This window comes from Erpetoichthys calabaricus, chromosome 1 (assembly GCF_900747795.2).
Source record: "Erpetoichthys calabaricus chromosome 1, fErpCal1.3, whole genome shotgun sequence".
NCBI lineage: Eukaryota > Metazoa > Chordata > Cladistia > Polypteriformes > Polypteridae > Erpetoichthys > Erpetoichthys calabaricus.
In genome coordinates, this window is record NC_041394.2 from 328,706,183 (window position 1) to 328,728,087 (window position 21,905).

The 21,905-nt window shown below is 40.7% G+C and overlaps 2 protein-coding genes across 3 annotated transcripts in view; both read right to left on the reverse strand.

The window, feature by feature from the left end:
- LOC114666352 (gastrula zinc finger protein XlCGF26.1-like) overlaps window positions 1-14,433 on the reverse strand; it is a 29,367-nt gene extending 14,934 nt beyond the window's left edge. For both annotated transcript variants that reach the window (XM_028821187.2, XM_028821179.2), the window contains exon 1: window positions 14,052-14,433. The gene's annotated coding sequence lies outside the window, so the exon portion shown is untranslated. The remainder of the gene's footprint in view (window positions 1-14,051) is intronic.
- Window positions 1-21,905, reverse strand: part of LOC114665934 (NACHT, LRR and PYD domains-containing protein 3-like) — a 578,897-nt gene that overhangs the window by 152,619 nt on the left and 404,373 nt on the right. The window lies entirely within an intron of this gene.

Consider the following 21,905-nt stretch of genomic DNA (forward strand, 5'->3'; position numbering starts at 1 on the left):
GAAAACGGTGGTGTGGTAAAGGAAAAACATAAATATAAAAATTATTAATGCAACTCCACAGACAATAAACTGCAAAAATAATTATATCAGGAGAATCCCTATTGTACAATACCCTAAAAATAACCAAGAATTCCTAAAAACAAAAATTTATTGGAAGCAAAAAAAGTTTAATTTTGTTTGTATTGTAATATTTGGTGCATTATTACGGGATTGCTGTTAATATTTATGTTTTTCTTCTTGTCTAATTACACGTGACAAACTGGGCAGTGATACTGTATGGCAGTCATCAACTGACAACATTGTTTTAGCATGGCTTAGTTTTAGAGTAGCAAAATCAATCTGTAATATTCCATATGTTAAATTAAAAAAATGTTTAGGCAAACAATCATCTATAACATTGTCTGCAGATGCTGCCTCTGAGCAAGGCTTTGGTGTACTGACCGAGTATCACAGTCTCATAGTGCTACTGCGGAGCATGCTGACTGTAGTGTAAAGGATCCTTATTGTCATGCAGTATGTAGAAAATACAGTGGCACGTGCTGATCATCATACAGCATATAGTCACTCTCTGGTGCCATGATTACCAAGTATAGTTGCCTTACCTTGAAAGATAAGAGAGATACGCATAAGGAAGTATCATGTTTGCCAGTGATCAGAGCTGTAAAGTTGCTTGAAAACGTACTTGAGAACATGCACCTGACTTTAGACTCTTAAAACAAGTTCAGTTCAGAATAATAGTTGGCACTGCTTTGGGCTTTCCATGTCACAGTATCTAAACTGAAACAAGTGAAGCCCACCGTATCCCACACTGGCTCATTTGCCTTGTGATCATCTTCTCCGATATACCAAATAGGTCTGCAATCTGTCGCACTTTTAAACAGCATAAAAGCCCACACATCAGCAACCTCTCCAGGTCCTGCAGATATCTTCTTTACAACATCAGGAGAATCCGCCCCTTTCTCACTACAGAGGCTACTCAGCTTCTCGTCCAGACCTTGGTCATCTCTAAGCTGGACTACTGCAACTCTCTGATGTCTGGACTTTCACTAAAGGCAGCACGACCACTTCAATTGATCCAGAATGCAGCTGCAAGACTCGTTTTTAATATTCCCAAATTCTCTCACACTACACCTCTGCTGCGGAACCTGCACTGGCTCCCTGTGGCTGCCCGCATCAGGTTCAAAACCCTAACACTTGCCTTTAAGGCCAAAACTGGAACTGCACCACCTTACATATCAGCACTGGTTAAGCAGCTTGTCACTTCTCGCTCTCTCAGAACATCAAGCACTGCTCGTCTCAAACCACCCTTACTTAAAAGAAGAGGACGACATGCATCAAGACTCTTTGCAGTGTTGGCTCCTCAGTGGTGGAACGAACTTCCTCTTGCTGTACGAACAGCGGAGACCCTCACTGTCTTCAAACGTCGTCTGAAGACACACTTCTTTAAACAGCACTTGGGGGACTAAAGTCCCCATACTTTTTTCTACCCTTTCTCTTTAAAAAAAAAAAAATTATACTAAACTTACTCTTTTCTTCTAGCATGGTTTGTGTACAACTTGGTCAGCGGTAACTTGTTTAATGACAGTAGATTTAATCCTAGCCTAAAGACTGAAGAACAGTCGTAGACTACTAAGCACTGTTGTAAGTTGCTCTGGATAAGAGCGTCTGCTAAATGTTGTAAATGTAAATGTAAAAGAAAGTGTTCTGTTGGCTCAGCTGGAATGTCAAAGGATGGGCGTCCAGGGCAGATCATGTCGTCACCTGAACTGGTGGGTAGCCTAGTCTGCTGCACCAGTTTTTCAAGAATAGATTCATCAATAGCATAGTCTAATAGGATTGCCAACATTATAATTTCTTCTGAATTTTCTCTCTGAAATATGCGATAACTTCCGGAGAATCCATTTCATCTTCAGTAGTAAGCACTTTTCTAATTAATTCTTCTGCTGTCTCATTTACCTTCATCTCGCGTGCTGACAGACTGAATTAGGCATGAGCAATCTACAGAACATGATTCACCACTCAAAACATGGTATGCACTACAGCGCACCCTCTCAACTTTGATGAGTGAAAGTGAGTTTTATTACAAGCTGTATTTCATGATGCAATTGGAGGAATATTACAGAAAGACTTAAATGAATAAATAAGTAAATAAATAAATAAATAAGCAACAAAAACCATACTTCGTGACACATTTATGCTTACATTTGACAGCACTTTTATTTGTGCATTTACAGTGGGGGAAATAAGTATTTGATCTTCTGCTGAATTTGTAAGTTTGCTCACTTAGAAAGAAATTTAACAGTCTCTAAATTTTACTGGTACTTTCATTTTAATGGAGAGAGACAGGTGCATCTGGATGTTCACTGGAAAACCTAAGATGGGCCTATACATGTGCCATCTTGAGCAGGGGGGCTTTGTGGGCGCTGCAAGATTTCAATCCATTATGGCATAGTGTGTTGCCAGTAGTGTTCTTGGCGACAGTGGTCCCAACTGCCTTCAGATCATTAACAAGCTCCTCCCATGTAGTTTTGCACTGATCCCTCACCTTTCTTATGATCATCCTCTCCCCATGAGGCAAAATCTTGCATGGAGCTCCAGACCGAGGGTGATTGATGGTCATTTTATATTTCTTCCATTTCCAAATAATCGCACCAACAGTTGTCATCTTCCCACCAAGCTTCTTGCTGATGGTCTTCTAGCCCATTACAGCCTGGTGCAGATCTACAATCGTGTCCCTGACGTCCTTTGACAGCTCTTTGGTCTTGCCCATGGTGGTGGAGAGGTTGGAATGGAAGAAATTGATTCTGTAGAGAGGAGTGCTTTATACACGTAACGAGTTGAGATCTATATGAGTTGAGTATCTAATTGATTGATTGTAATCTAGGCACACAGACATTCTGTGGGAGCCAGAATTCTGGCTGAGTTGTAGGGGATCAAATACTTATTTCCCACAATGACATTAAAATAAATGTATAACTTTCATATAATGTGGTTTTTCTGGATTTTTGGTTGATATTCTGTCTTTCTCCGTCAAAATGAAACTACCATACAAATTAGAGACTGTTCATTTCTTTGTAAGTGAGCAAACTTATAAATTCAGCAGGGGCTCAAATACTTATTTCCCCCACTGTTTTTATTTATTTTATTTTGTCCAAAATATTCCTTCATATGTCACTGCTCACATTAAAGAAACGCAGTCTCCTAAGGGAGAAGTGCCTGCTTTGCCCTTTCTTATATATTTCCTCTGTGTTCCAAGACCAGTCCAATCTGTCATCAATGTGGACCCCCAAGTACTTGTAGGAGTGCACACCCTCTACATTCACTCCTTGAATAATGATCAGACATACAGTAAAAGCAAAGTGCAAACAGAAGACTGAGATGTATAGCGATAGAAGTTTTTGTAAGGTACTTATTTTGGGGTGATCTGTGAATAAGCAAAACTTAAAAGGTGAAGGATGAAAAGAACACCTGCAGAGTTCCAACCACGAGGCCACTGGCTTGTAGCAGACATGCTATGAAGTATGGCTGTGCTGTTCTGCATCTGGAACAAAGATAGCTGTTTGCTTCTATTAAATATAAAAGATCATCATGCTTTTCTCTAATTTACTAGGGGGCTCCGCCCCCTGCTCGCTTCGCTCGCCAACCCCTGGCGTTGGGACATGAGAAAGAGTCAGATGTATGAATTAGATATAGAATAGTGTGCAGCTTTGGATGATGCCCACAGAAATAACAAATAGAGTGTTTGTCATATATTAATGTTTTATTGGAATATTTCTTTGTATACAACATTAGTAGTAAAGATGGTGTCTTGTCCTTGAATGAGTCTTCCTTGGCATGGATTATTTATAATTTTAACTTTGTCAGATGAACGGCGAACACGTGAGAAGGCAACATAAAGTTGTCCATGTCCAAAAACGGGTTCAGAGAGGTAGATGCCAACCTTCTCCATGGTTTGTCCTTGTGATTTGTTGATGGTCATGGCAAATGCAGGTTTAATGGGGAACTGTCGGCGTTTCAATGTAAAAGGTAATTCTAGCTCAGAACTTGTAAGGTCAATTCTAGGAATGAGAACAGTATTGTTAGCATGTGATCCTGTAAGAACTGTTGCTTGAATAACATTGCGTGTCATGGTGTTGATGACTAACCGTGTGCCATTGCATAAACCCTGTTTTGTGTTAAGGTTTCTTAATAGCATGATTATTGTTCCGTTTTTAAGGGCAAGGTCGTGTTGTGGTAATCCGGCAGGGTTAATAGTGTTCAAATATTCTAAGGGGAAATTTATATGTTCATTGTCGTCATCAGAGTCAACTTTGTCTGAGCTTAGAAAGATCTGTGTCTCTCCAGGAAGTAATGAAATGACTTGGTTATTAATGTGATTAACATTAATATTTTTTGGACATAATATAGTGCGTTGTGTTAACAGGGGTATTTGGTCTAATGAGATTGCTGTTCCAAATATCTCTTTTACTAAGTCGTCTGAGATAAAGGATTGTGGAATGGAAATAATATCTGGGTGAAGTCCATCTGTATTTGTGAGTGTACCATTTCCCAGTTGTATTAGCCAACTGTTATATTCTGCATCTGGACATCGCATGTTTTGTACCAACTGTATTGTTTTAAAGCAATGCCAATTGTCTGCGTATTTTAAGGTGGACTGAACAATAGCTGAGCGCATGGCATGTGGAACAATAGCTAAGCATTGTCTAAAATCTCCTCCTAATAAAAGAACTTTTCCTCCAAAGGGAATATTATTATTCATCAACGTTTGTAGAAGTTTATCAATGGTGTTGAGTAAGTGACTGGATGCCATTGTACATTCATCAATAATTATCAGTTTTGCAAGACGGATGTCTCGGGCATTGCTACTGTGAATGTTCATAGTGGATACTGATGTCTCTGTGATTGGGACCGGTATTTTGAATATTGAGTGACATGTACGACCATTTATTAACAGATTTGCTGCCACTCCGGTTGTAGCAGATGCGATAATCATCTGTTGTCTTGCAGCAAAGAAATGTATAAGTGTTTCATAAAGGTATGTTTTTCCGCTTCCTCCAGGGCCGTCAAGAAAGAAGCATTTGGGTATAGGGCTGTTGTCCTCCGTGGCATGAATAATTTGTTGAAAAGCATCAGATTGTAATTCATTTAAAGAGGAAAGCATAGTTTGTGCAATTCGTTCTTCTTGTTGTAGATCAATAGGTGTGTAATTTATATCCGGTAAGGAATCTGGAACATTTGGTAAATGGAAGTTTTCCAATGTATACCCAAGGAGCATAAGAGCCAATCGAATGTCGTGTAGTGCATAGGCTTCACAGTCGATGCAGGAATCATTAGTATCATGAAGTTTGTGGCAAATATCTTCAATCATTCCCATTTTGTTTGTATTCCAGAGGGTCAAAGGATCTGATGGTGATGAGAAGGCACAGATATAAGCAAATAGTTGTCGAACTTGACATGGCATTGAATAGGATATCGCATCGTGTAGAGTTTTTTGCCAAATTGTATCATCTAATAAATATCCTTTGTCATTTACCGCCTGTTGGAATGTCTGACAGAGTTTGATGGTGTAGCCATCTTGTACAGTTCTAATGTCGTGAAATGATGTAGCTCCGGTTTCATGTTGAAGAAGTAATCGAAGGTAAAACCTTTCAGGTTCTTTAATACTGACTGTGTACATTCGTCCTATGACATTATCACCGTGGTGATGTCGTTTTCTCCAGAAATTGCCATTGTCAATCCAAACATAGTGAAGAGGAATTTCCCAATATTTCCAACGTTGAGCGTTGTGATCGTTTTGATTGAGTTTAAACCACGCGGTTAGTTTAGTATCCTTTGTGGCTGCTCTCTTTGCCGCTTGTACCTCATCACCTGCATGAAAACAGACAGTTTGTTCGTTCTCCAAATGAACTGGTAAGCGACATATTGTGTGGCTCTGATGGTGCATAGGAAAGCAAAATATTCTCCAAATGGCCTCCGGAGCACTGACGTACCGTGAATCAACATACATTCGAGTTTCATCGTGATCATTTGTTTCAGATATGGAGACATTAGCACAATCGTGTCCTTTGTATACGTATTTGAATAGATATTTAACGCTTTTTACTGTAGCGCAGATCTCCACATTTATATGGCAGTTGTAGCGTAAACATAAATAAGGATTGTATGGAACGACCCAGCTGTTGTCAATTGAATGACCTGGACGAATTTGTAATTGAGTTGTCTTTCGTCTTCTATATTTAGGGTATCCATTTATATTACCAAGTGTAACGTCTTGGAAGTCTTTGGGGAAGCCTTTTGAACATTTGCCATTAAGCATACATGGACTGTTTGGATTTGTAGCGCCACATGGTGAATGAATCATATTTTTTATAACAATTTGAAAGAGGCGTGGAGAGGTGTCACGGTCTGGAATTTCAGCTTTGACTATTTTATCGATGTCAGATTCAGTGCGTATTTTGGAATCCTCATCAAGTATTAGTAATATATGGGCGTGTGGTAAACCTCTCTTCTGAAACTCGATAACGTGGATAATGGCTGTGACAGTTCCAAATAGAGATTTTTGTTTGATATCTTGTAGGAGGTTATTCAGTTTAAGTTTAAAGACTCTTGCAACTAAATCAGGACGATGTTCGACTCTCTGCCACGGCTTAAGATTATTTGTAATTTCTGTCCATTTAGGATTGCAGGTCATAGTGATAAACAGATCTGGTTTTCCAAATTTTCTTACGATAGCCATGGCATCTTGGTAATGTTGTTGCATATTGCGTGGGCTGCCTTGAAAGGATGATGGTAGAATAACAGGTTTTCCAGCCGGGTGCTCCAGGACGTCAGCATCCCGATTAATGTAGTCCAGCAGCGATTTGTATTTATCGGCTCTAAGTGAAGGCTGGTTGTTTTTTATCCACTGCAGATCATTTGATTCCGCTCTAACATAAACGTCAACGATGTATTGTTGAGTCAGCTTTCCTGCATTGAGTAATGGATTAAAGTCGTCCCTTACTGAGAGTCTGTAGGAGAAATATTCTTTCATGGATACACGTGATCGTCTCTGTGCCTGCTGTTTTTTAATTCTTGAAATTGTAGCACTCCATCCTTCCTGTCCAGTTGGAAATAATATGGGGTATGTTAAAGTATCAAGAAGCGGAAAGCAAATGTCTATGCGTTTGAATGTAGGTGTGTTGTTTTTATCAGGACGTAAATGTAGAACATCTGTGAAATGGAGGCTCACCATCTTTACTTTGAAAGACAATTGCCACTTCATTAACGTCGGGCAGATTGTATCGTCTTGGATCTTGTTCTTTGTCCTTTATCAAGACCAAAGCAATTGTAGTTGCTGCTATACCTTCTGCATTTGCTTTTGTATTTGCCTCCTTTTCAACTTCATGTAGCATTTTTATAGACTTAGCTAATGGGTGATTGTTTATGACATGAGTGATGTTTCTCATTATAAGCTCTGTGCATTGTTTGTTTTCAGGAAGGTTCATGCGTTGATAGATCGCCTCATCCGGATCTAGGATGTAGATTTGTGCATATTTGCGTTGTTGATTTGTTTCAGGGTGCACTGTTCCAGTGCGATGCAATATTTGTCCACATATGCGAAAGCAGTATGGGCCATTGCCTTTTGGTGGCCTGATATTTACTCCGGTAGATGCAAAAGCAAATGAACTATTGTAGGATCTAATGCAGTTCATAAAGTTTTTACTTTCAGGCACATCGTTAGTTAGAAGCTTCTTTAGATATTCAGGATATGAATGTAAAGGAGGCAGTGTAATCTGACCTTTTTGACAACAACGTGTAAATTCATTATTTGTATTGCCAGTTGTTTCTTCTGTGAAGTTAAGTGAATGACAATGATTGCAAATGACATTCATTAATCCCAATGAATTTTCCTCAATAGTGGATTCCTTATTGAAGGCGTTTTCAGCCAATTGTCGTAAGCGTTTAACAGGTGCGTGGCGTTGATGACCGCGACGGGCATGTTTTGCTTTTTGCGGTTGCTTGCCTTTTTTTGCATGTCCATTATTTGTGACGCGCTATTTTTTTCTTTTTTTTTATTCGCCTCGGCTTTGCGCAAAGTCCGTTTCAGTCTACGCCGTGCATTGTTTGTATCGAGCCTTGTCCGTTTTTGTATGTCGGTCATTTGAGCTTTTCGCGTCTTGCTTTTTTTTTTTCTGTCAGTTCATTTGCGCGTTGTTCACGTCTCCGTTCATTTATTCTGTCTCTTCGCTCACTTTTTTGTATGTCTGACACGCGAGCTCTTTCGGTTTGTAATCGTGCTTCTTTCGATGCAGCATTTTGACCCGCGCGCTGAATGCGTCTACGTTCATTGTGTCTGTCCATTTGGGCACGTCTCTGTAACGGTGTCACTTGTGCTTTCCTTTTTTCGATCCTTGACATTTTCTCTCCCGGTGTTTCAGAAGCGCGTTTTATGCGCCGTCGTCTATTTTCTTGTTTCTTTCGTGTACGTGTGTTTGTTCCCGTTATCCTTTCCGAATCGTTTTGTACCCGTGAGCGTGTATTCATGACTTGTTTCTTTCTCAGCATGCGAAATATGGATAAGTAATAAGGATGATCGCACTCACTGTTAATATGTATCCTTTTCTGCAGTTGAACGGTTAATAGTGCTTTATTGAAAGGACATACACCTATGCTGACACCTATGCCGACACCTATGCTGCCTAGTGTGAAGGTGCTGACGTTCACTTTCGAATATGTGGCTTTGGGTGTCACTTCTTATGGATGTGTGGGGGGGATCGTTGTTGCGCGAGCGTTTTGTTTCTTTTTGTGTTCCTGTGTCTTGTTTGAATCCCCCTCTTTGTGTGTGTCCCGTCCCTTGCTTGTAGGGTCTGTGGGGTGGTTTTGTGTTCTTTTTTTTGGTCTTCCATGGGCTTGTTGAATCCCCCTCTTGGTGTGTGTCCCGTCCCGTCCCGTGCCTGTAGGGTGGGGGGGGGGTATGGTCGTGCCTTGCTATTGTGCGCTCGTCTGTTCTTTTTTTTTTGTTGTGTTTAGTTTCGTGTGCAATGTGTTTCGTGCTTTCCCCTCGTTTGAGTACTCTGTAATGTTTTTTTTCCTTATTTTGGTGCTTGTTGAGCCTCATTTTTGTGACTCCTTTCTGTATGTGCTCACTCCTGTTTTCTGTGCTCTTGTCGGACTCTTTTTGCGCCTGCGTCTCTCGCGGACCCTCATCCGCCTCTCTCGCCCTCTTTTGTCCGCCTTTCTCGGGTCCTCAGCCGACTCTCGCGGACTGTTTGTTGCGCCGGCGCAGTACGTCTTTTTGCAGCTACGGCCCATGGCCGGATGTGCATGCGTCCATCATCCGGTTTAGCATTCTCGGTTAGTAATACTCGCGGACTGTTTGTTGCGCCGGCGCAGTACGTCTTTTTGCAGCTACGGCCCATGGCCGGATGTGCCTGCGTCCATCATCCGGTTTAGCATTCTTGGTTAGTAATATGGATTCCCAACTAAATTAACATTTTGGTAAAACTGGATTTTTCTGTAACTGGACCATGAGAATGATCCACTAGTGAAAACTGTTCTTCTTAGGGGTGTTTGAATCAAGTCAAATATTCCTTGTCAGTCAATTAGAGAGTCAATCATGGATAGGTAGATTTATATTCTGTACAGTACACAGATATTAGAAAGGAAGTGAAAAAAGAAGGTCCTTGGTCAATACTTATTTTGCCGATACAAGGTGGGCACTACAAATAGATTTAGAAAAGAGGAGAGATGTTCTAGAGGGGCATGGGATGACAATAAGCAGACCAAAACTCAGTATGTCTTGCAACTATAGTGGGGAGGGTAAGAATGGAAATGAAAAGCTGGTAGTAGACATAGTTGGAAGGAGTGGACCCCCTTTCAGTACTTAGGATCACTGATTTAATGGAGTATAAGGGCTAGAGAAGGAACACAGGCAGAGAATCAGAGTTGGATGGAAAAATTGGAGATAGTGTAAAGCAGGGGTCCTCAACTCCGGTCCTGGAGGGCACCATTGGCTGCAGGTTTTCATTCTAACCCTTGTCTTAATTAGTAAGCTGTTTTTGCTGCTAATTAATTTTATTTGACTTGCTCTTGAAGACTCAGGTGCCTTAATTCTTTCTTTTTCCTTAATTAGCAGCCAAACAATAAATGACCTACAAAATGAGCCAGAACATGAGCAGCAAACTGTGTCCATCCTACAATATCTGAAAATAAAGAAAGATGAAGGTCTCAGGAATGCTGATCTGCTCAGGTCAATAAAACATTAACAGTGCTCTTAGAAAAGAGAAAAATCAATAATTTTGGAAATGTCTGCTATTGCACAATGAGAGCAGCAACAAGCCATGGAATTAAAGAACGGGTTTAATTAACAACAAGAATTTCATCTTTTTGTTTGAAGCCCTGACTTAGTTGGTCTTCTGTTGGCTCACTCACTTCACATTTAATTTCTGTTTGGGTGCCATTTAAGAAAAGAAATGAAGCAATTCAGAGGAACAATAAAAAAATTCAAAAGAACAAATCTTAAAAAAACAAGTCAATTAAAATTAATTCAAATTAAGTTAACTAGCAGCAAAAACAGGTCACTGATTAAGAAAAGGGCTAGAATGAAAAACCTGCAGCCACTGAGCCCTCCAGGACTGGAGTTGGGGACCCCTGGTGTAAAGGAATATTTTGTGACCTAAGGATAACAGCCAAGGAAAAATACACAAAAACAGCAACTAGATCTGCAATGTTGCATAGAGAAGAAATTTAAGGAAACTCCTACAAGTGAGACTGAAAGTTCAGGAGATTAATAGTATAATTTAAAAATATTTCCTTATCACTTGTCGTACGTGTAACTTCAGCACCTTTCCTCTATATCTGCATGTCTAAACATCTCTTCATCGGCACTACCTCTCTCGAGCACATTCATGTAAAGCCTGCATGCACCTTTACTCCTCCTTGTAAGAGTCTTGCATTCATCACCAAAGAAACTAACCAATCAGTTTGCTGTGTTTTATTAACTACTAGCTGTGTAAGCCTGTGCTGTAAAAAGCCTGGACTCCTACAAACCATGGATTCTGGCAGTTCAATCAATCACATCGGTTGTGCATTAGTAGTTAAGCGAGTTTCTCTCTCATCTGTGGTTTTCGTTTTGCCGATTTGCTCGTCTCGTTTTTATATTAGCGGTGGTGGCTTCACTTTTGTGACAGAGTCGCTTTCTTTAAGCTTCATTCTGTAGCCTTGCACTTCCAGGCCAGACAGACAGACAGACACACTCACACACTTCCACACATAGACGTTTATATATAAGAAAAGATAGATACGGAACCTTTAAAAGCATGCTCCACCATAAAGCATTTTAAAGAGGAAATGATGTTACAGTGCAGTATAAAACTGAAACAATAAAAGGACAAACTATAATGCAAGTAGAAAACAAAAGACCTTTCCTATCTTGTCTGCCTGAAATTTCCACACAACCATCTCCCAAGTTCAGTAAATTCATGATATTCACCGAGACAGGTAGTAAAATTAAAGTTAACTAACAGTAAATATAGAAAATGTCATTCAATACAGTTGGTATAAAAAGCCTACTTTTTTTTTACATATGAATAGTAGCAGAAGCACATTGTTTCAGTTGTAAATTATAGAAAAAAGAAAATAAAAACCCCACAGACATCCATCACAGACTGAACACTTGTGAACCCCAATTGTGGTTTGTTTCCCCCGCTACCCTGAACCAGATTAAGGGGTCTGAAAATGTGTGTACCTGTCGACATGTGGGTACATGTTAGACATTTACTTTAATTTACCCTGTTTAATATGGACTGCTGGACTAGATTTTATTTATTTGGTTTGATAGTCATAAATTCTGCATTGTTTAGGGGAACTGGTGCATATACTAAGTAGAAATACATAAATAAGAATTCCCAAACAAGTCTAAATAGAGAAAAAGTGCACACTACCTCAACCAATGATAAATGTATTACCAGGTCCTAAACTATAGGATTGAGCTAGCAGATCATCAAGTCAATACATGGGAAGACACAAACTTTGTTGAAAGAAAGAAAGAAAGAAAGAAAGAAAGAAAGAAAGAAAGAAAGAAAGAAAGAAAGAAAGTTCTACTTTATTCAACCATCTTTGCATTGTAGGCTGGTGTAAAAAAAAAAAAAAAAAAAAGCTACATCATTGTAAAATGAAGATAAAATATTTACCAATTCAGCAACTTATCATAAAGTTCACAAATGGAGAAAATTAAAAAACATAAGGGTGACAATAATAATAATATGAAACATTGTATTTATAGAGCGTTACCTACAAGGTAACGCATGTGATTGGTCTGCCATTCGGAGTGTGTACGCCTGATGAGCCCAAATAAGGGCGAAACACGTGTCGCGTACTCTTTGCATTATTTGACAGTAAACTATGCAAACTATAATGTATATCTCAAGTGATGCATTCTAAACTAGATGAGGAAAAAAAACAGCACACATATAACACATAAACTAAGCTTTCCTGAAATTATATAACAGATGAATAGTAAAATTAATTTTAGGCCACTGATTAATACCATTTTCAGATAAAACATGTACACATTAATTTTATAGACCAATGTTAATATATAAGTTTAATATATTATGAGTCATTAAATGACCCAATGATGAAATAGAATAATTGCAGTTACAATTGAGTGGAAACAACTTTTTTTCAACACTTTAACTCAATGTTTTTCAAAGGTCAGAACAAGAATAAACGAGTTTTAGCTATTACTGTGATCAAATAACCTGGTCTCATCTGTTTTTTCAATAAAAAATTGTATCAAAAATTATGAGTAGTTCATAAGATTTATTGAATATTTTTAATTCAAATAATATGACCTACAAAGAGCAGGATAGATAATTATTGGAAACAATGCCTTCTGTAATTTATGTACAAAGAAATCTGAGCCAAAAGTTCGTATAAAGTGCAGAAGGAAGGTTTTTCATATTTTTTTAAAAATTACATTTTATAACGTATAGAAGGGGTTGTGTTTATTTATTTAAATAAATAAATATGTATTTTATCTATTTAGACACAACGTGTAAAAACAGCAAACATATGACTCCGAAACGAAACGAAATTAACTAAATGCCTAAGTATCTGGTAATCTGTTTTTCGTAAATATTTGTCTGTGTAAATATTGTGTAAATGTTGCGTACTGTCATCCAATGCTGCTGTGCAGTGTACAAGTATATCAGTCTATATAATAATACATTTATATAGCGCCTTTCCCATGCTCAAGGCACTTATGTACAGTATGTTGTCTAAAATCTGAGAATGAATTATAAATTGTATTAATTACTTGACGCAAAATAAGTAGATATGGCAGAAGGGGGAAAGAAGTAAATTGCTCATTTTTTAACTACGTGGAAAAACATAGCCTAGCAAGCCTTTTCAAGTTTAAAACAAAGAGAACGCCCATCCCCGAGCGGATCAACAGTTGCGCTTAATGCCACTGTTTGCCTCGAGCAAGCGCAGCTCATTCGTCAGTCATTCTCCGACCTGCTATATCCTAACACAGGGTCATTCGTGATTCAGAATAAACACTGCGGGTAGAGCGCGCTCTGTTGAACTTCAGAGCAATCAGTTGTTACATGAATTGCTGTCAGCTGCTTGAGAAAGAAAAGTCGCTTACGTCAACTGAAATGTCATTAGATTTATAACTAGGCTCTTTTTCAAAATAAAGCCGTCAAAGGAATATGAAAAGTCGCTACATACAGCTACAAAACAGCCAAGTTGGCAACACTAGTAAAGTGACGTGAGTCGGATAAACCAAAGACAACATATGCTGCGAAACACCAGGGTGCACGGGGGCACTTCTACCGAGGGACTGAGTACCAAAGGACTGGAAAACATCACAAGGATTGATCTTAAAGATTGTGTCTCCCGCCTCCAGGACACCAAATGATACACAAGTGGGCCGCTTCGTACCCAATGGACCATCAAGACCTTATTATAAAAAACAGATCGCGGAGTGAGAAAAGAATAAAACATATCAAAGAGCTGTTACTATTAGCCGCCGCAAACAACAAGTATGCAGCCTGTCTCGATCGTACCTGTACGTGTCACTAAAGACTGTGACCACTAGTGCTGCTGCATCATTTCTTCTTCAGTTTCTGTGTTGTCAGTCGCGTAGCTTGGAGAGCTGTCAAGCCAGCTACAACTGCATGAGAACCTTTAAATCGCCAAGGACACGCTAATCAGGCGCAAGATCTAGAGCCCGACATAATTAAACAATAGACAAATGCCTTTTTCATTTTTTTGTCTAGTAGATTTTATATAACACGAAGGTCTTTCAATTCGGCTTTCCAATTAAATGTTCGCGGCTGAGACACACGCGATGCCGCTCGGCTTCCGTTTCCGTCGTTCTTCATGACGTCATGCCTGTCGCATTTATTGACCTTTTAACAGAGTTTCCCATCCCCCATCGCTACATCTTGATTTCTTTCTCGGCCGGAAACTCTTTATTACAAACGGCCGGCAACGGTGCAAAAGGGAGAACTCATCAGCCTACACTGAGAGAAGATTCTCCTCCAAATGGACAAAAATATAGATTTTAAAGAATGTTTTATTCACTATCATGAAATGTTTGCCAAAAGAAACAACAAGTGCAGGTTAACAAGGTAACAATAAAACCCTCCATTCATGAATTGTCTAAACTCATAAGATCAAGTGTTAATAAAATGCCATTGTATAGAACTGAAAGAAGTTAGTAAACCATAAGGTTTATATAGAACATAATTGATAGATGTTGTTTTTCTGGAGGAAGCTGACCCAATACAGTTTGTTACAAGTGGATATTGTGATGTTGCCTAAATGGCACTGTGAAAAAATATCCAAAAATCTTACCCAACACAGTTTCTTAAATAATTTATTTACATTTGTAAATTTTTAAAAATTAATCCATCCCTCCATTTTGTCCTGCTTATCCTATCCAAGTTGTGGTGGCCGCAGTCTAAGTAAAGACACCCAGACATTCCAGCCAGCTCTTCAAACTTCTACTGAGGGAGTTTGGGGCATTCCCAGGACAGCTAGTCATCTCTCCAGTGCGTCCTAGATCTGTCCCGAGGTCTCCTCCTGATTGGACATGGCTGAAGCACCTTTGCAGGGAAGCATCCAGAAGACATCCTAATCAGATGCCAGAACCAGCTCAAGTGGCTCCGTTGGATGCAGGGGAGCACAAATTACAGAATGCAACTATGAAATTCCAAAGTGAAAAAGACCATTTCAAGAAATAACCAATAAATCATGAGTTAATCAAAAGAATGAATCATTGAATTAAAACGTCCACAGATTGAAAAATCTAAATCTGGAAAACTGAAGCAAGTATCAAAACCAAAAACAATTTTAGACTAAAATGGTCAAAAGACAGCAAACATACAAAGAGAATAATAGCCAAAACGAGCCAAACATCAGAACTTTGAGTTGGAGAGCATATGAAACTTAGCAACTGTACTCACTGGAACTTGTCTCCTTGAGGATGTCAGAATACACAACTAGGATAACAGAGAATGATGAATGAGAATACCTCTTCATGACTTCTCAACACCATTTCAAATTTCCAAAGTATTGAGAACTCACTGCATTTTGACAGCCAGTCAACATGTTACCAGACAGCACTGTTGGTTGTGCAAATGTTTTGTAGCTATGATGAGCTAAACCACCATCTCCACCAGTCTTTGTCCTTTTTTGGAGTCTATCATGATACAACACACATGAGACATCAGTAAAACAAGCCTCTCTACATGTTCCACAGTCCAAAACACCCTTTTCTTTTTGCCTTGTGACTGATTTGTATGCATTATAACTTTGGCTGAGCAACCAATAGTTATTATTACTTATCTGATACTTTTATACAAGGCAACTTCCAACATTTGGGATACAGCTGGCTACATTTCTTTTGTTTTTCAAATTGGCACAGAGGCAGGTGAAGTAGTCACACACTGCTAGTAGTGGGATTTGAACCTCCACCCTTAGGTTTTGAGGTACAAAGCCTTAACCACTATGCTACAGTGTTGACAGCTATCATACACACACAAGCTTCATGACTTAAGACAAATTCAAATCTGTTTGACTTTGTCAGAGTGCGTTACCAGTCATACTGCCAACATTGAAAGTTCCTACCCTCACTTCCACTCTCCTACCCTTCCTCCTCTCCTCTTGCCTCTGGGCACGCCATCCTCCCTTTTCTTCTCCTTCCACCAGCAGTAGCCCAATGTCTTCCAGCACCCTGCTGGCTAACAGTACTGGTGGCAGCTGTTGTTAACCCAGGTCTTGACTAATGCTCTGCAGCAATTACAGTAAATTAAGCCTTGTAAATTAAAGCAAACAATTTGTACAGGTGTCCCAACTTTTGTTGATTACTTAAAAAAAACCCTGCCTTAAAGTGGAGTGGGAACAGATTGTGTTACTACATCCTCCAAAGTACTACTTGACTTGGTGTTATGAACAATGTTGAACGTTCCAGTGATAATCACAAGAAAATGGAAATTAACAAAAGACATGAGACAGAGCATTATTGCCGTTAACCATGTAGACCTTTCATTCAGATAAACTGCAAAAAAAAAAAAAAAATAATAATAAAGTGTCATAGTACTGTGGTGTCCTACACAGTCCAAAGGCAATTAGAAACTGGAAGAAACGGATAGGATGAGATCTGGTAGACCCAAAGTCACAAGCGAAGCTTTTGAGGGTCACCAGCTGATGTGATGGGCATCTCATAGTACAACAGCTTCAAGCACAGATTAACAGTGCAGATCAAGAAAAGCAAATCTCAGCATCTACTGGGAAGAGGAGACTTTGTGCTAAAAGTTTGACAGGGCAAGTGGCAGAAAGAAAGCCATTCCTTAAAGGACAAAATAGGGCCTTGAAATATCAGCTGTGAATTATTATTATTTTTTTTTTTTGCATTTATATAGCGCTTTTCTCACTACTCAAAGTGCTTAGCAATTGCAGGTTAAGGGCCTTGCTCAAGGGCCCAACAGAGCAGAGCCCCTTTTGGCATTTTACAGGATTTGAACCGGCAACCTTCCAATTACCAGTGCAGATCCCTAACCTCAGAGCCACCACTCTGCCTAATTACTAATTACTAATTATTGCAGACTGGAAGAAACTCTTATGGACAGGTGAATCCAAATTTGAAATCTTCCGTTCATCATGCAGGGTGTTTGTACGCCGTCGCGTTGGTGACAGGATGGTTCTTCAGTGTGTGACACCAACTGTCAAACATGAAGGAGGACGTATGATGGTCTGGGGCAGTGTTTCCCAAACTCGGTCCTGGTGACCCACTGTGGCTGCAGGTTTTTGTTCCAACCAGATTCCTAATCAGTGACAACACCTGATAGCACTGGTATCATTTAATTAGCTGGGATTTTGTTTCTCTTATTCTACATTCAGAAAAGCACAGCAGTGTGATTTTTACATTTATAAGACATTTAGAACTATTTCTGCTTTTTCTATGGATTTAAATGCTTAACTCTCTTTTGTTGATTTCATTATATTTTTGCCCTTTCTCTGTGCAGTTTTTCCCCTTCACTGTATCTTATTAATGACAATTAAAATCAAACAGAGCAGACACGCAGGCAAAAACACTGAATAATCAAAGGCTGCTACTTTAGCATTAGACCCACTGATTAGTAAATAATGGATTAATTAAACAATTAGAACACCTTGAAAAGTAAAATGAAAATCAAGATGAAAATACTGTCAAAAAGAAAAAAAAATACATTATTCCTATATAACTGCTTGGTACATTTTAATATACAGTATATATTTTTTTTTTTACCAAACTTGGGAAATAACAGTTCACTTAATTAGCCCAGGAGTCCAATTAAAAACAAAAGCTGGTTGGAACAAAAACCTGCAGCTACAGGGGGTCCCCAGGACCGAGTTTGGGAAACACTGGTCTGGGGTATTTCAGCTGAAAACAGATTTGGTGACTTGCACAGAGTGACTGGCATTCTGAATCAAAAGAGTGGCCACATTTTGGCTGTTACATCTGCAAAAGGTAAGGCTACTGTGATGAATCAAAAATATGAACAATATTTTGTATACTTCATGATTCCTTGACTTTTTATGTGCCATAATTTATTTGATGCCTTGATTTCGTGAAACATTAAGACAATACATTTCCATAAAAACTGAAAAAACTGAGGTGTTCTAAAACGTTTCACCAGTAGTGTACCTCTATGTGAACTGTGCCTAACACAACAGATGCAATGGTCCTTTTTTATTTTTAAAAATAGCTTATCCTGGTTGTTTGGTTTTTTTTTCCATAATAAGTCCAAAACACAACCCAAGAAAACACATTGTTCCCCACTGAAAACAGCCAAAAGTAGTCCAATTGAAATGTAAATAAAACAAACACACTTTGCATTTATAGTTCAAAACACAACTCCAGCCAAAGAGAACTTTTGGGATAATTTTGAAAAAGTACCCAATAAATGGCTAGAGAGAGAGAGAGAGAGAGGTTCTGAAGAGGTGGAAGGGGCACTCCCAAAGAGATCCAAAATAAATCTACAGGAATAGATGGCCTTTCTGAAAAGGTTTATATAACCTTCCAGGAATGTTTAAGTAAATGCTGTATCTTTTAAATGTATAGTGGGAACTGAGTAAAGAGCGGAAACAAAACATTTTCAGAGTAAGGGAGTAATAACTTGGATCCCTTAGAAGGTAGTTTACAGGAAGAACTGGAGACCCATCCTTTTATTGTACACTGAATATAAGATTTGGAATAGATTATTGGCAAGTAGAATAAAGAAAACACTAAAAAGTATAACTGAAAAATTGCTGATCAAACTTCAAGAAAGGAAACAGTTGAAACACTGGTACTCCTAAGAGAACTAACTGAATGAACAAAGATTAGAGAGATTGCCCTAGCAATATTACATTTAGATCTTGGAAAAGCCTTTAGATAGATACTTTATTAATCCCAAGGGGAAATTCACATACTCCAGCAGCAGCATACTGATACAAAAAAAAAAAAAAAAAAAATTAAAAAATATATATACTGTATATTAAATTAAAGAGTAATCAAAATGTAGATAAAAACAGACAATAACTTTGAATAATGTTAACGTTTTCAGTATCATAAATCATGAGTACATCTAGGAAATCTTGAAAATTATTGACTTTCCAGAGGCAATAATAAAGTTAATCAAGGATATACAAAAATATAACAAATCAAATAAAAATCCATGGAAATCCTTCTGAAAAAATTAGAATAGAAAAAGAAGTAAGGCAAGGTATTCCCTTTATACTGTGAAAAGAGCCTGCACCTCTGCAAACCAGAAGAGAAGAAATCAAAGAAAAAATAAAATACCAAAACAATTGCAAAGAAGCTAAAATCTTTGCCTGCATGGATGATATAACTGTTACAGATAAAGACCATATTTTCATCTGGATATATTGTAATGTACGCTGAGAGATTTTTGTGACTCCTCTTGTTCACAGGTAAATATCAACAAGACTGTAATTTTATTGAGAGATTATAGAGAAAAGCCAAGCAAAATGACACCTTTTATCCATCCATCCATCCATTGTCTCCCGCTTATCCGAGGTCGGGTCGCGGGGGCAGCAGCTTGAGCAGAGATGCCCAGACTTCCCTCTCCCCGGCCACTTCTTCTAGCTCTTCCGGGAGAATCCTAAGGCGTTCCCAGGCCAGTCGAGAGACATAGTCCCTCCAACGTGTCCTGGGTCTTCCCTGGGGCCTCCTCCCGGTTGGACGTGCCCGGAACACCTCACCAGGGAGGCGTCCAGGAGGCATCCTGATCAGATGCCCGAGCCACCTCATCTGACTCCTCTCGATGCGGAGGAGCAGCGGCTCTACTCTGAGCCCCTCCCGGATGACTGAGCTTCTCACCCTATCTTTAAGGGAAAGCCCAGACACCCTGCGGAGGAAACTCATTTCAGCCGCTTGTATTCGCGATCTCGTTCTTTCGGTCACTACCCATAGCTCATGACCATAGGTGAGGGTAGGAACATAGATTGACTGGTAAATTGAGAGCTTCGCCTTGCGGCTCAGCTCCTTTTTCACCACGACAGACCGATGCAGCGCCCGCATTACTGCGGATGCCGCACCGATCCGCCTGTCGATCTCACGCTCCATTCTTCCCTCACTCGTGAACAAGATCCCGAGATACTTGAACTCCTCCACTTGAGGCAGGATCTCGCTACCAACCCTGAGAGGGCACTCCACCCTTTTCCGGCTGAGGACCATGGTCTCGGATTTGGAGGTGCTGATTCTCATCCCAGCCGCTTCACACTCAGCTGCGAACCGATCCAGAGAGAGCTGAAGATCACGGCCTGCTGAAGCAAACAGGACAACATCATCTGCAAAAAGCAGTGACCCAATCCTGAGCCCACCAAACCGGACCCCCTCAACGCCCTGGCTGCGCCTAGAAATTCTGTCCATAAAAGTTATGAACAGAATCGGTGACAAAGGGCAGCCCTGGCGGAGTCCAACTCTCACTGGAAACGGGTTCGACTTACTGCCGGCAATGCGGACCAAGCTCTGGCACCGATCGTACAGGGACCGAACAGCCCTTATCAGGGGGGCCGGTACCCCATACTCTCGGAGTACCCCCCACAGGATTCCCCGAGGGACACGGTCGAATGCCTTTTCCAAGTCCACAAAACACATGTAGACTGGTTGGGCAAACTCCCATGCACCCTCCAGGACCCTGCTAAGGGTATAGAGCTGGTCCACTGTTCCGCGACCAGGACGAAAACCACACTGTTCCTCCTGAATCCGAGGCTCGACTATCCGACGGACCCTCCTCTCCAGGACCCCTGAATAGACTTTTCCAGGGAGGCTGAGGAGTGTGATCCCTCTGTAGTTGGAACACACCCTCCGATCCCCCTTCTTAAAGAGGGGGATCACCACCCCGGTCTGCCAATCCAGAGGCACTGTCCCTGATGTCCATGCGATGTTGCAGAGGCGTGTCAACCAAGACAGTCCTACAACATCCAGAGCCTTGAGGAACTCCGGGCGTATCTCATCCATCCCCGGGGCCCTGCCACCAAGGAGTTTTTTAACCACCTCGGTGACCTCAGTCCCAGAGATGGGGGAGCCCACCTCTGAGTCCCCAGGCTCTGCTTCCTCATTGGAAGGCATGTTAATGGGATTGAGGAGGTCTTCGAAGTACTCCCCCCACCGACCCACAATGTCCCGAGTCGAGGTCAGCAGCGCACCATCCCCACCATATACAGTGTTGACACTGCACTGCTTCCCCTTCCTGAGACGCCGGATGGTGGACCAGAATCTCCTCGAAGCCGTCCGAAAGTCGTTCTCCATGGCCTCCCCAAACTCCTCCCACGCCCGAGTTTTTGCCTCAGCAACCACCAAAGCCGCATTCCGCTTGGCCTGCCGGTACCTATCAGCTGCCTCCAGGGTCCCACAGGACAAAAGGGTCCTGTAGGACTCCTTCTTCAGCTTGACGGCATCCTTCACCACCGGTGTCCACCAACGGGTTCGGGGATTGCCGCCACGACAGGCACCGACCACCTTACGGCCACAGCTCCGGTCAGCCGCCTCAACAATAGAGGCACGGAACATGGCCCATTCGGACTCAATGTCCCCCACCTCCCTCGGGACATGGTCGAAGTTCTGCCGGAGGTGGGAGTTGAAGCTACTTCTGACAGGGGGCTCTGCCAGACGTTCCCAGCAGACCCTCACAACACGTTTGGGCCTACCACGCCTGACCGGCATCCTCCCCCACCATCGAAGCCAACTCACCACCAGGTGGTGATCAGTTGACAGCTCCGCCCCTCTCTTCACCCGAGTGTCCAAGACATGTGGCCGCAAGTCCGACGACACGACCACAAAGTCGATCATCGAACTGAGGCCTAGGGTGTCCTGGTGCCAAGTGCACATATGAACACCCCTATGCTTGAACATGGTGTTCGTTATG